The following is a 16,590-nucleotide window of genomic DNA, read 5'->3' as shown; positions in this document are numbered from 1 at the left end:
TATATATATATATATATATATATATATATATATATATATATATATATATATATATATATATATATATATATATATATATATATATATATATATATATATATATAACTCAATTTAGTCCTATCATTTTAAAAATGTAAATAGCAGCAAAGAAGTAAATTAACATAATTATTGATTAATTATATTTTAAATCAATCAATTAATCTACATAAATAACCAAAAATATGGTTATTAATATGGTAAAAAGCAGCTTCCTTCTTTCTCTCTCTATAAACGTTTATCTCTTTCTCTCTGCCTTTAGTTATGCTTCCTTCCCCACTCATCATGATCATCTCTTTTAATTGTCTGCCTTTATGACCATTGGGAAATTCATATCGTCAGTCATCACTAGAGATCAATATCGGCAAATGACAAATAATAGAGTTTTTCATATTTAAGAAAATATGAATAGATAGACTATGATTTATAAATGAGTTTAATAATATCAAAAGTGAGTGACCAAAAGTCGTACCACTATTAATAACGGCCTGTGTACTTGGAAAGCACACATCAAAGGGGTCCCAAAGATAAAAAGTGATAAAAATTTTAATCCGACTAGAGTAGTTATGATTTTATAAAAGGTAAAAATCAATCGTGTTAATAACACTATTAACGTCGCAATGGTATACAGAAACCAGTTGACTTTTGGCTAACATCAATAAAAAGAAAATTGTAGTACATTGAGAGATATAAACTTTAAAATAAAAAATGTAAAAAAAACAGAGTTTAGGTAAAGAAGATACAATTTTTACAAAAATATATAACACGGGTTAAAAATAAAAGTTAACATTTGGAACACAAACTTCAAGAAAGTTGCAGTACTAGTAGAGAGCTACACAAATATATAAAGAGGTAAAAAACAAGATTCATATACAAAAGATATGAATCTTTATAAAAGATTTGGAGTTGCACTGTAACGCTTGATTTAAGGTACTTTTCAGTTTAGACCCTTGCGGTGTAAAAGTTTAGCAGATTTGGTAACTAGGGGGCAGAATTCCCAAATTTAGGAAAGTTGGTGTATGATGGCCATACTCCTTGTACGTTGGGAGTACTAGTTCATGCTAGATTACGGGTTCAATCCACATACGCCAGGCGTACGTGAAGGTTAGTGAAGCCCTAATTTTAGGACTTGCACCCAATATAAACCATATTATAGCCTCATTAGGCCTTGTTGTAACCAGACTCCACCCTTTGGGAAAGCTAACTCGTCCCTTTACCTTGTGTGGTGCTCTTGTGATCTTGTTTTGAACATTGGTGGGTTTTGTGCATCTTGGCGTGGTAAAAGAAGAAGATTGAAGACTCATCCTTTGGAGGGGAGCTTAGAGATCCAACTTTAGCACCTTAATTTCGTGGCGAGGTATAAAGTTCAAATCTTGTCAACTCATTTCATAAATTTATTCCTTGTGAGCGAAGGCCGTTTTAGAAGCTAAAACTTACAGAGCTGGACATTTTAAGTGTCCCTTAAGCATAAAAATGCAATCTTTATGGTATTTATGGACTCATGCATTTGTTAAGTCATTTTTAATCCCATTTGAGCTCTAAGATCCTCATTAAGCCATGCATGCACGTAAAGTTTCCAACTTTATGTGATAAAACACCTTAAGGAAGTCAAATCTGAGTGTGGGTGAAGTCGTAATCGATTAGGAGTTGAATAATGGTAGTTGGCTAAGATGGGGAGTACCCTGGGCGTACAAGCTGGTACGCTGCACGTACATGCCCCAAAGCGAGTATGACCTGCATACTGAATAGTGGGCTTCGAAACTTTGGGATTTTCAGTAATCAGCCTATTTTTGGACCTTAGTAGTCTTGGGCCTTGTTGGGCCCTTAGAATTCTATTTTTGGGTTGGTGTGTTTTTTATTGGACTCCTTTGCTTGAAGGCCCATGAAAAGATTTTTTAGGCTTTGGGTGATAATTTTTGAATTTAGGCTTTTTTGGATAGTTGGATTAGGCCTTGGCCTTGGTCCAAGTTAGGGAAAGGGTAAAAAGGTCTTTGACCCTAATTTAGACTCTTAATGTGAATTCGGATCTAATTATTAATTAGATGTTATTTTGCAATTGATAGTGCGGGGAATTCAACAGATCTGCATCTAGAGATTTATCTGTGGGATTCAGCGGTCTGATGTGAGTTTCCTCATTGTGTTTAGCGGGTCGAAGGCACCAATGTCAGCCTATGTTTTATTATGTTAGAATGTTAGATGTCTTTGTGACTCTTGCATGTGTTATGTGTTTGTATACTTACCGAGTAACGCCCGATGTTGGGTGGGGCCCTAGGAGTGTACTATATGCTATTATCTTTGTGATTATCGCATGTTTTTGTATGATTATGTGTTTATACATTATGTGTATAGCGGGCGGGGACCGGAGCCAGGCGGTGCCTGATGACTGACAGATCCATATTCCGAGTGGGACCCAGTATATGTTTGATATGTATGCTAGTGGTAGGGTGAACTAGACCCGATATTCGGTTGAAATAGACCGAAGGGGATTGCAAGCACCCATATATGCTTTGATGTACGTATGTATGGTATGTGGTATTTTTTAGGAACTCACTAAGCGTTGTGTTTACGATTTTCAGTTGATGTTTCTGGTACTTCTACTTTGAAGGGGAAGAGTCCGGGATGATTGCAGTGCGTACACCACCGTATTCTGCATCTTGTAATTTACTCTGATATTATAATGTATTGATACATTTTGTTCCACCTTGGTTACTATGATGTTTTTTCGGGATCAATGTTTTACTAAATTAGAAATGAAATTTTTGTGACGTTACTATTTGGTGTCAGAGCCTTAGTTTGAGGGATTCAGACATACTCTCAGATGTGTCTGAACTCACACTGAGGATTTGGTAAAGTTTTCAAAAAGAAATGTTTTTAAAAGAAAGGGTGTGGTGCATGAAATCAACCGAGCTCAAGTAAGTTTTCCCAAAATACCCATACATTTTATTTGTTATTTTGTATTATGAATCTGTAAACTGCATGTTAGTTAGGGTTAAGGATATACTCAGTGTTTGCATGATAGAATGCTAGGAGAGATTCCTTTGTATGCCAATTGAATAATCTTATAGACTTGCATGCTAGTACCGATCAGTGATAGATTAATCAAATATGTGATGCCTTGTAGCCTAGGAAGCATGGGATGCTAATTTGGGAATATGGATTAGTATCAGGAATTGCTAAGTTGATGCTTTAAAAAGTGTATATGGTTAGGATCATATAGCCCTAGAACGGGTGATTTGGCCTTATTTCTTTTTCCTCGTTTGGTTGTGGTCCTAGCGTAGAATCTTTCATTCTACAATCTATTTGATCCTGTATTGTGTATAATTTGTATGCGTAAGGCAACCAACAACGAGAGTGGATGTTCCTAACATGAGTTGTAGTATTTGAGTTGGATTTTCTTGGTTATTCCATGGATTGGAGTGCTACTTTACGAATGTTACTTGCTTTGTGCATTTTGGAACACTTAAGTGATGTGAGTTAGCTACTAAGTGAATACGTCAAGTCACATGTGACGAGGGTTAGATAATCTCCAAGTGATGGATTTGACCCTATTATGCAGCTCTCGTTTGAGTCTAACCATTATAGGGATGAGTCTTTTACTCGAAGGATTATCTAAGTTGTGTTGCATGTGATTGTATTTATGGGGTGGGTAACTGACATTATGGGGAGTTCTTCAGAAACTGATGGTAGAGTGAGGTTGGAAACTTAGCAAAGCCTAGGAAGTGCTTCAAAGGGTTTACTTGAGTTTTTTAGAAAGCATTTAAAGTATCAGTTTAGAGGGTGACTTAGATCATTCAAGACGATTCTCTAGGAAAGTATAGATAGGTAAGGAAGGTAGCATTTGGCCCGTTCTACTGAAAGCACAAGATCCAAACTCGAATTGGGGAAAGTCTTGGAGAATCTTAGATGTCTGTGGGATGAGGATTTTTTGGATATGTTCTGATCATTTTCATGGTTGTTTTTTAGAATGGTGATGAGCACTCAGGAAGGAGGTTTGGGTTCATTTTCAGGCTCAAGTGCAGATAATGGGCCGATCAATGAGCGGGTGCAGGAGTTCATCCCGTCGGAGATTACTCGCGGTATTTTGTAGTGGACTCTTGTTATCTCTGGTATGGTCAAGGAGGGGATTTTGGAGCTCTTGGATAGTTGTGTTGGGGATTTTAGGAGGATTCTATTACTAGCTCTTGTCATATGGGATCGGAAGTGGGTTATGCATCATGTTTTCAAGGGGATCGATCCCATGATTGGACTGCCATAGAGGTTTCACGAGCTTTATGCGAGGAGTTACCCGACATCATTGGTCGTGTTACTGATAGATTGGTCTCCAAGTTCAAGGTTTGGACTTTGGTTGTTCACGCGGTTGATGGGATGGTCGAGGTAACCCAGGAGCAGGAGATTAGTTCTGATATGCGACTAGGGAAGAGGAAGTAGACTCATGGTCTGACTCGGTGATCTAAGTAGTTGGATGTTAACATGACTAGTGTTAGAGACAAGTCTAAGTGCGGTAGGTGCGGAAGGAAGGGTCACCTCCACCAAGAACACACCCTAGAGGTAGAATTATGTCATCATTATCATCAACCTGGTCATATTTGGGCGAATTGCCCACACTTAGTGGTTGGGGTAGCTCAAGTTCCATCACAGGTGCTTTTGCAGGAAAAGGAGGTCAGAATTTCATCAGATGCTATTGCGGGTATATTATCTTTTGCTTTCCTCTAGATAATTATTAGTATTTATATTTGTCTTGGGATCTTGTTTTGGTATGGCTAAGCATTATCTCCGGGTTAGTTCTCTTTATTGTCGGGGTTTTATCATCAAGAATTGTTTATGACATTTTTGCATGCTATGAATTATTAAAGGGTCGTATCTTGCGGAGTGGGATTCAATTGTTCGGTCGATTGTTCTGGTTCTTTTGATGGGATCAGTTCAGGTTTATTGATTAGAAGATCTATGGTTGAATTAGAAGGAATAGTTCATCAACAAACTTGGAGTTCAGACATGATGGAGTTTATTCAAGTATGATTGGTATTTGCCTAAGGTAGGACCTTTGGATTCAATCACTACCGTTGCTTGAGAAGGAACGGTAGCAAGAAGATGTGCATGGTAGTCACATGAGTTGTTGGTCATCGAAAGTGCCAGGTGAATTTTATAAGGGTTGAAGATGGTTAGAATTCAGGAATCCTTCTGAGAATGGGAAGTTGGAGTGAAGATTTGCCAGTTCAGGCCAAGGGTTATAGTCTTTGTCACCAGCATAAAAGAATTAAGGATTTGGTCCGGTAATGTGGGAAGTGATTGGGGTTATCTAATTGCTAAGATTCGGGGAGTATTCATCTAGATTTCCAAAGTTGGCAGATCTTCGAGGTTGGCTAGTAATGGAACTCTAGTATTAGTAAGCGTAGGTTGTCGACGATTCATATTTTATGAAGGTAAGATGGGTTGGGAATCCATCAAATTTTATGGGTTAGGAGAGCTTCGACGAATCTAAGTGGGGGAGAATCGTTTAGAATTCTGGGAGCTGGATCAGGTGTGAAACTAGGGTAAGTTTGACATCCCATTCGGGAGAGGAGACGACTCAAGTGGCCGTTTTTATTGAAGTGGCGTAAGTTGGGAGTTCAAGAAACCTCCATTAGCTGGTTGATGTCTTCTTTGTGATGTATAAAAGGCTTGTAGATTGATCCAGGTTGAGGGTTGTGTTAGAATCTCACTGCCTTTCCTTGTTTGATGAAGGCTTTGGGGTTCGAAGCATGACCCCCTTATTGGAATTCAGTTGGATGTGGGTTCGACTCAGGATGATTGGTGTTGAGATGGTATAGGCGTGGTAAGACCATGGGTAGTAACCATGGTGGGTTAGATGTGTCGTAATATTTGCAGATAGTATGAAAGTTTTGAAAGTCTAAGATGGGATCGTAACATTCACCAGTTTGAGGTAGACTATTGTTGAGGTGGTCATGAGTATAAAAGAGGATCCGTTCTTGCATTGAGCATGTCGGATAGGATTATCGGAGAGAATTTCTCCATTTAGGGGGATGACCATTGGGGTACGACGTGAGGTCGGGCTTGTATAAATCTAGTTGGGGTGGGACCCGTGGATGTGGCCTGTTCATTGGTATAGACCGAGTGGGACCCGTGGGCGAAGCCCCTGTGATTATCACAATGTAGGTGGGACCTGGTAGAGACCATTTGTATCGAGGTATTGAATCATGGTTTTAGTAGGGATGGTTATTTAGTCAATGAGTTGCAGAGTGATGCATAGGCTAGGGTAGCCTTGTTAGTTGGACTCTTAGGAACCTGGCGGTTGGACTAAGTCTAAGACTGAAAGTCGTAGTGGTAGTTAGGGATCTTTTTACCCAGGTTTAGTAAAGGGTTGCCATAAATCAGAAGATTTCTAATGAAATGGAAGTGTAAATCCTTGGAACTCCGATTATAAATTAGGTACCAAGTTGGCTTTTTATGGGAACTCGTGTTGGGAATCGTGAGTGTATATGGGCAAGGTCTTTAATTCAACGAGATATGAATTAAGGAATTTGTATGCCAAGGGCATCATGTAAATGCGTCAAGGTAAAAAAAGGATGTTTTCAATTCTGGTGGTAGAAAGACCCTTATGATTGTGCTTTGGAATGGTTCTACCTATGTGTAGGTTTGAAAAACTATGGGGATTTAGAATTATCGCAGAAGCATATCGATACAACAGTTAAGAAAGTGGTGACTTGTTCAACACTAGGAGGTTTAACTCCCAGATTTTCTCTTGTTGTTCATTATATGCGTGGATTCGTTAACATCAGGATGAGTCTTTTACTCAAAGGAATATCTAACACCTTTTGTTTAGTGAAATGTTTGCGGCAGCAACGATTGGTCTGCGATTCTGGTTTTCTATTAGGAACATCAGGTAATCAGAAGTTGGGTAGTCAGTTTGGAAGACAAGTGGAATTGAGTTAAAAGTGGTTCAGTATGGGTGGTCTGTCGGGGATTCAGACAAGTTCAAGATTTCAGAATTAGGGTAGAGTAGAGGTGGTTATTCTACAGGGGATTAATGTAAGTTAAGAAAGGATTTTTTTATTGTCGGGTTTTGGGAGCCATGTTAAGGCTGGGTTCAGTTGCAATGTTGGAAGGCTGTTGTATGCCCTAGGTTACTTTTTTTGTCCATATCGAAAAGTTATAATTATCAAATATAAAGTAAAGGATTTATATTGTGATAGTTATAGGAAATCACTAAGAAATAAAAGATAAAAGATAAAAATTACATCTATTTAATGTGTTAGTGAGCTATTATTATTTATCCTTAGCATGATGAAATTCGGCTACCCCAAACCCATAATCATTAACCTTGTGAGAGCTACAACGGTATGTATAGATCTATACGGGGATTGACACCCCACATGTGATTGCTAACTAGAATCTCGGCATGATCACTTTCTTCATTATTCAGCTATTATTCGACATCCAATGAAGCCTCGTTCGGGGAAAATTTTAGTCAAACAACATCGGTTATGGGGGCTCTTTGTAATGCATTACAACAACCTTGGAGATCTGACTACCTAGAGGGACATCTCTAAGTAGTAAATAAAATACGTTAGGATTAATAGAATATCCTAAAATTCAAAGATAGTAAAATAGGATTGATAAAATATCTGAAAATCTAATAAGATAGGATTTGTAAAGTATCCTATAGAAATCATAAGTTAAGATTAGTAGAATATCCTTAAAACATAATAAGATAAGAATGATAAAGTATCCCACAAGAATAATAAGATAGGATTATGTTACCAGATAAAAGGAATATTAAAAGAGATAATATAATAAAGCATAGGAAACAAGGATTAGAAGTAAATTAATCATAATCATTATAAAAATTCCTAAAATGTTTTCAAAGATTTTATTATATGTATATTTCAAAACATGTGGACTCACCAAGATCAAGTTGACATTTTCAAAACCGTATGTATTCCTATGATGGAGTAAGGATCAAGGAAAAGAAGGACACTCATCGTGAAGATAGATAGGTTTCGTTTAATTCCTTGTAATAGATTTCGTTTGCAAAAAAGATAGTTATTGTTTACGCTCTGTGATTTGGGTAATCTATGTAAATACCATCACCACTCGGCATTTCTGCCAATGACTGGGGAAGGTGTGATAGAATGGTACAAGAGCTACTTGCTATAGTGAATTAGTATTTCATTAGGAATGGCGACTATAGCTTAGGACATATACTCCGATTAGGTTTTCCCTCAAACCTATAAATGAAAGTATTACTATTAATTACCCAATTAATAGACTACTTGCGGGAGAGGTGACTAGTTTGACTTGTCGCATGTGTTGTTGGATTTTAGAACGGCTATATGCTAAAATGATCCTGACCTTCGACACTTCTCATCTAGCCAATCTATACTTTATAATCCAGAAGTATACAACAATAATAACCGCCTACCTTGAACAATAAAATATATGAATCCAAAACGCAAACTATGTAAGTCAGTTATCTAGGCCAATTTAGTGTGTAAAAGTTGAATCACAACTAAATATAGTCTGATCACCTATGTTTAGTCTTCACTGAATACATCAACTAAGTTTGGGCTCGGTAAATAATAAAATAGAAACCATATATTATATACATATACAATGCACATTTAAAAAAAGAGTATAAACATACATCAATAAGTGTATCAAAAATATCCCACAAAATAAATAAGTATCAAAATACAACCCAAACAACCAACTCGTTTCTATCATACTCACCCTCTTCATCCTCCGAGCTTTCCTCATGATCATCATCGGTATCCCCGGGATGTGTGCATGAGGTTCCAACACTATCATGACCAGTACCTCTCAGCTGAGTAGGTGGAATAACCGGACCCGCTTGAGGAATAGGTGGGTGGTCCAACCCAAGGTGTTGCCTCCACCCAAAAATCGAAGCCATGATCTAGCAATGTTCCTCCTATATATCATCCATACGATGCATAACATCTCGTAGAGTCGGCTCTAGTTGATCAAGATCGGCATGCCTAGGTCTCTGACACCTCTGAAAGGTAGTATTAAGGATGTGCTCTGACTCCACCTGTCGGATCAGCTCCACAATATCATCGTCCAGAATCCTCCACTAAACCTCACCTCCTCAAACCAATACCCACATCTTCCCTAGAGTGGTAGTACTCGTGTCTATGATAGGAAAAGGAACCATCCCACTAGTGTAAACCTCATAATGTAGGGCCAACCGAGTTACCCAATGACCTATGCAAATCCTGCTCGAAGGCATGGAACCTAGAGCCATGCCACGTAAATAAGGAGCAATAGTAAAAGGAATATTGAGGCAAACCTCAGAGCGAGGCACCATATATAGAAGAGGTCACCAAAAGGAACCTCGTCACGCTCCTCGTGGTGACAAATAGTAGAGGCGACCAATCAATGGATCAACCGAAAAATAGGAGATTTGGAGGCATTCCTTGGATGTCCTGGAAACATAAGTTCCCTTAGCGTGGCCCTATACCTGTAATTAGTGGTACTCCTATGGCGGATCAGTAACACAACTTTCAAAATAATCATATAAATGAGGACTTGTAGTTTCCTCTTTTTTATAAATCCCTAGACATCTCACCAGCTCGATCAGGCTACAGGAGCGGGATACGCGTCCCAGGCGGAAAGAAAAAACCAATCGATCAACCTACCTCGTCGACACCTTGTCGAAGCGAACCATCGAATAGAACTCCCAACATAGCTCCTTGTAAATCACCTCCCAAACCCCAATGACCCACTGCCATCCATGGCAGACAAAAAGCCAAGACTGCTATCATCCGACAAGACACGAGGGCTCCATACAAGCCGTCAAACCGGAATCATCCACAACTCTCTAGGAAAGAGCTTGGGGAACACTATCATCTTGGACAGAAGATTGACCAGTCAAGAGAAGAAGGAACTCAAATCAACAAGGTCGTCGGGGAATTATAGATATAAATGCAATGACCATGGGATGCTCGAATAAGCTTCTAGAGCACAAATAGGTAGTTCATTCCGCTAAAACATTGCAAATTTCCAGATTATCTAAAAATTTAGAAAAAAAATTCAAATTCTAAAAACACAAAATGAGGATTGATGGATGAAATAAACTCGAAATTGAGTATCAAGGAAATAAAATTAGTAGTATAGCTAGCTAAGTTACTCATCCATTTCACAAAATTTAACCAAAATCCATCAATTGATAAAAAAAAATAATTAAAAAAAAACTCCAGAAGGCATAAAACATGAAATCAAGCCTAAATAGAATATAGGATAAAGTAAGAAGGATACATTGAAGTAGAGGAGTCGAAAGAGATGCATAAACGGAAGCTCGAGAGCAGGCTCGCGATGCGTGCATTGTGCGGGTGGGACCCAATCAAGATAGAAGAAGGGGGAAAAGGAATGTTGGAAAAGTGAAAAATGAGGCGAAATATCGACTTTAATCCAGATCTACTGTAGGTGCGAGCGGCGCACATCGTGTTCCTCGCGCGCATGTTTAAAATTTTCAAAAGAGGACACTTTTTACCCAAATTTTTTTTGATATCCTAGATTATAAAAAGCTTTAAGGGATTAATCTATTTAAAAACCTAAAGGTAAAGAAGAGAGATTTCCTTTGAAAAATAAGAAAATCAGATAGAAGTCGGGGCTTGTTTCTAATTTTTGGAGGCGATTTTTTGATTTTGGTTCTTTGTTCAATTAAAACAACAAAATCGTGTGTTTGGGGGTGGGGGGGGGGGGGGGGGGGAGGTTATTGTCATAGAATGCTTCTTTCAAATTGTATTATCATGGGATTATGTTATGAAAATAATGAAAATTTTAAAATCCCATGTACAAAAACATAGAGAAGAAACAGGTGCTGGTGCTGGTGCGACATGAAATTTTTACAGGTTAATTTAGCAACAGGAAGCATGTTTATGGTTTTTAGAAAATTTGATTTTGTTGTTATTCTTTCAATAACGATATGTGAACTTTTTTTTTTTTTAAAGAAATGTTATATTTTAGTAAGTTCTTCATTGTTTTGGTGTTATTCTTTGAAGAATGATGTTATTATTTTGAGAATGAAATGTAATCTTCTTTCAGAATGCTTACAAATTAGTAGATTCATCGTTTGCATGTAATTATTTCAAGAATATATACCAAGAATCATGTAATTCTTCCATGTTCCAATGCCATTTTTTTGATTCTTACAAGATTAAAACCTTATTCTTTTTAGAATAAAAAGGTTGCATTGCGACTAATCTGGTTACAAAAATTATCGTGAATATTTTATATCCAATACAAAAATTCTCATGAACCAAAACTTTACATTCTTTCAAGAATGAAACATATTATGTTAAGAATAGTTTTAGAGTTTAATAGATTTTTTTGGTAATTTTGAAATCAGTTAAAATTAATTATAAAAACCATATTATATTTGAAATTGATTCAAAAATGCTAAAAAAGCCATCCCATGTTTATAACATATTCTATAATTAAATTAACATGAAATATTCGTAATACTATGGGTGAGCAAAAACCTAACAAATAAGTGATTGCATACGCCTTGAGACATTTGAAGCCTCACAATGTTAACTATCTGACACATGATTTAGAGCTGGGAGCATGATTTAGATCTGGGAGCAATGGTCTTTGCTCTTAAGATTTGTAAACATTATTTGTATAGGATTAAGTGTACCATTTACACTGATTTTGAACATGAGACATTTGATATGGTTAGATGTGGTAACGGATTATCGTTGTGAGATACTTTACCACCTGAGTAAAGCTAATCGTGTGTTTGGGGGGGGGGGGGGGGGGGGAGGTTATTGTCATAGAATGCTTCTTTCAAATTGTATTATCATGGGATTATGTTATGAAAATAATGAAAATTTTAAAATCCCATGTACAAAAACATAGAGAAGAAACAGGTGCTGGTGCTGGTGCGACATGAAATTTTTACAGGTTAATTTAGCAACAGGAAGCATGTTTATGGTTTTTAGAAAATTTGATTTTGTTGTTATTCTTTCAATAACGATATGTGAACTTTTTTTTTAAAGAAATGTTATATTTTAGTAAGTTCTTCATTGTTTTGGTGTTATTCTTTGAAGTATGATGTTATTATTTTGAGAATGAAATGTAATCTTCTTTCAGAATGCTTACAAATTAGTAGATTCATCGTTTGCATGTAATTATTTCAAGAATATATACCAAGAATCATGTAATTCTTCCATGTTCCAATGCAATTTTTTTGATTCTTACAAGATTAAAACCTTATTCTTTTTAGAATAAAAAGGTTGCATTGCGACTAATCTGGTTACAAAAATTATCGTGAATATTTTATATCCAATACAAAAATTCTCATGAACCAAAACTTTACATTCTTTCAAGAATGAAACATATTATGTTAAGAATAGTTTTAGAGTTTAATAGATTTTTTTGGTAATTTTGAAATCAGTTAAAATTAATTATAAAAACCATATTATATTTGAAATTGATTCAAAAATGCTAAAAAAGTCATCCCATGTTTATAACATATTCTATAATTAAATTAACATGAAATATTCGTAATACTATGGGTGAGCAAAAACCTAACAAATAAGTGATTGCATACGCCTTGAGACATTTGAAGCCTCACAATGTTAACTATCTGACACATGATTTAGAGCTGGGAGCAATGGTTTTTGCTCTTAAGATTTGTAAACATTATTTGTATAGGATTAAGTGTACCATTTACACTGATTTTGAACATGAGACATTTGATATGGTTAGATGTGGTAACGGATTATCATTGTGAGATACTTTACCACCTGAGTAAAGCTAATGTGGTGGTTTTTGCCTTGAGTTGTGAGAAGAATAATGTACATCTTAGTGGGTTATGTTTGAGGATGATAATGGTTAAAACCTTGCTAGAGATGATTGGGAAGGTACAGACCAAAGAAGTCAAGGTTGAGAATAAGAAGACAGGGTGAGTCAAGGGCCAGACTCCAATTTTTATCAAAGATAGTCGATATTTTTTTGACTTGATATGGTCGGATTTAAGCTTCGTTTGTTGGTCAAACTTGAAAGATTTTGATGGATGAAGCATATAAGTAAAAGTTTTTTATCCATCTTGGAATGAGTAACATATACATAGACTTACAAGAGGATTATTGGTGGCCCGATATGAAGTTGAATGTGGCTTGGTGTGAAGAAAAGTGTTTAACTTGTCATAGAGTTAAGACTAAGCATCATAAATCTCATGGAAAGCATCAACAATTGGAGATTCGAGTACGAAAATGGGAGCATATTACCATGTATTTGATTACCAAGTTACCAAAGAATCCTACGAATATGGGTTTTATCAGAGTCATTTTTGATAGATTAGCCAAGAATGCTCACTTCATATCGATTCATGAGAATTCCTCATCCGAGAAACTGGCTGGCATTTATGTCAAGGTAGTGATTGGCAGTCATGGAGTACCATTTCTAATGGTTTCGAATCAAGAAATCAAATTTACTTCATGGTTTTGGAATAGCTTTCATGTGGATTTGGGTATTCAGTTACGTTTAAGCACAACATATCTTCCTTATAATAACGGTCATAACAAATGATGATACCTACATTGGAGGATATGTTGCATGCTTATGTTACTGATTTCGGTGGAAGTTGGGATATTTGTCTTCCAGTAGCAGAGTTCTCTTATAATAATAGCTATCACTCGATCATTGGAATGCCTTCTTTCGAGATGTTGTAGAGGAGGAAGTACAGGACCCCAACATGTTAGGGAGAGGTAACTCAACAAGTTATGGGTAGCACCAACATTGTGCTCATAACCACTAAGCATATTTAGATAGTCTGAGAGAGCAGAGACTGCACACAGTCAGCAGATAAGGATAAGCGATAGTCCAACTTAGAGTTTTAGGTTAAAACTTTTGTTCTTATTAAGGTGTCACCTTGTAATGGGGTTATCCAGTTTTGAAATAGGGGAAATTTGGGTCTGAGGTACAGTGGACCTTATCGGTTCATTGCACGTATAGGGAAGGTGACTTATTGATTTAAAGGTTTTAGAGGATATTAGTTCGATTCACAAGTATTTCCATGTTTCACGGTTGAGGAAGTGTTTAGTAGATGATGAAATGGTTGTACCATTCAAGGATATCCATGTAGATGAGCAACTGAACTATACAGAGAAGCCAATTGTTGTATAAGAGAGGAAACAAGACCTTACACAACTAGGTGACCGAGTGAGTAAAGGTGCAATGTTATATTAATTTATATCGTATAAAAATGTATAAATATCAAAAAAATTGTATGCTATAACAATGTTATATTAATTTATATCGTATAAAAATGTATTTTTAAAATGTTACCCCATCTATAATATTGTAATTTTTTATTAGGAAAATATAATTTGAAAAACATATATAGTTATAGTGAAAAAAATGTTTTATATTTGAATGACATAATTATAGATATAGGTTAGTATAAGGATTGTATACTCGTCTATTGAATCGGAACTGGTCAAGAACTATCAATTCAAAAACCGAAGTGATGTGAATGTTTCGGTCCCCGCTACTAATATGTAGAAGCAGCTCAGAATGTTTCAAATAAATATGTTTTGTTATTTCATATAGATATCAAGTAATATATAAAAATAATAATAATAATAATTAAAAAAAAAAAATAAAAAAAATTAAAAAATTAAAAAAAAAACTTTAAGGATTTTAAAAGTCAAATATTCAGAACAAAAACAACTTCGTGAAACATTTTCAAAATCTTAAGATCCAATGCAACCGGTTCAAGTTTCGGTTCCAACATTCCACGATCCATCGTTTTTAATTTTTTTTTTCGATTTCAGATAAGTGGACATGTTATCCGCCTATTCTCACCCTTAGTTATAGATGGATAAAATTTTCAAAATATAATAGTATATATTAAAAAAAAATATGATGCGCTAATTATAATTGCTATTTTTCTCATTTTCAATGCATTTTTTTAAGGGGTTGGCTAAAAAGACACCCTATTTTACCATTTAGATAACCCTAATTAATGTTTGAAATATTTTTATTGGTTGAAATTGCATTGTTTTCCGAAAAAAATGATTACAAGAAGTTGATTATAGGTTAACTTTTTATAAAAATGATTATAGTATGTCTTATTAGCAACACCCTTTTTTTAATCTCTGTTTTAACCCTTGATCATTATCATTATCACATGATTAGTTTATTCTATTTGTTTCATATATTTGTATACATGTTTCGTAAATTTAATTTCGTCATGATTTGCTTCCTTTAAGACAGGTCTTTACGGCAATAAACTTTTCCGATCACGTAATTAATAGCTAAATTCTTTTCATATTCATATATAATACTTGTATTAATCAGTCATAATTGTCTGGGTGGTGTAGTCGGTTATCACGCTAGTCTCACACACTAGAGGTCCCCGGTTCGAACCCGGGCTCAGACATAGATAAATTTTTATGTTAAGCTTTTAACGTTTCTTTTTTTCTTTTTTGGTTTAAGAGTTATGATATAGGCTACACATGATACTGTTGTAAAAATTGGGCCAGAATAAATTGAATCTGAACCCATTGTTTCAAATTTTCAATCTTGTAATAATGGTCTAGTTTTAAATTGGCTTAAGATATGGGTTTCGTACATTCCGTGGTACAAATTGGGCCTAAATAAATTGAACCCATTGTTTCAAATTTACAATCTTGTAATTATGACCAGACTAGTTTTTGTTTCATTTGTAAAGTATTTCTACAAAAATTTGGGAAGATGCGAAGATTTCATAACCAACCATTTTGAGCAATCTTTGACAGAACAATGATCGATTTGTCCAATTCCAATTCAAACACCTCAGGCATTGGACTCTTAAGGATGCATCATTGAAGAAAACATCATCCCAAAATACAGAAATCGAAACATCACCAACTATTTTCTTGCAAAAAGAAAAATGACCGACACATTTCTCCCTCAAATTGTAACAAACCTTCAGAATATTAACCCAAGTGTATCGGATTTATACATCAACATAGGATGCAAAATAAGACCATGGTCACCATGAATGGAATTGACTATTTAAACCCAAAAAGTATTCGCATGTGACATTTTTAGCAAAATCGTCAAATATATGGAGGTCGACTTCGATATGACTATTAGACAAAAAACAATTTTTGAATGTTTTCAGGCACCTCATGCTCAGGATTTTCTGCTAATTATCCCTATTGATGACATTGGCCAGCATATGTCTCCTATGGTATACCGAACTATCATTCGTTACCGCCTCATGATTCCTTTATTCCCAATTGACGAGATATGCCCAGTTTGCTGCAAGGCATGTTTCGATACCTTTGGGGAACATGCGGTTCATTGTAGAGAGCTCCCTGGTTTCAAGTACATACATGATGTGGTTAGGAATGCCCTCTTTGATGTTTGTCTGCGTGCTGGTATTTCTATGAAGAAGAAAGCACCAGTGAACTTTTTGACGGACCCGCATGACGGAAGATTCACACTTAGACCAGCTGATATTTTGGTCTTTGGATGGGTAGGAGGGAAGCACGCGTGTGTGGATCTTATTGGGCTCTCTTCTCTCATCGGTTTGAGGAGCAC

General features: G+C 35.9%; 1 non-coding gene across 1 annotated transcript; it reads left to right on the top strand.

The window, feature by feature from the left end:
• The first annotated feature begins 15,368 nt into the window (after nucleotides 1-15,368).
• On the top strand, nucleotides 15,369-15,442 carry TRNAV-CAC (transfer RNA valine (anticodon CAC)). The gene has a single exon. It is a non-coding gene; the product is annotated as a tRNA-Val (tRNA).
• The last annotated feature ends 1,148 nt before the right edge of the window (nucleotides 15,443-16,590 follow it).

This window comes from Lactuca saligna, chromosome 1, assembly GCF_052625555.1.
Source record: "Lactuca saligna cultivar CGN05327 chromosome 1, ASM5262555v1, whole genome shotgun sequence".
Taxonomy (NCBI): Eukaryota; Viridiplantae; Streptophyta; class Magnoliopsida; order Asterales; family Asteraceae; genus Lactuca; species Lactuca saligna.
This window is presented reverse-complemented; position numbering and strand designations above follow the sequence as displayed.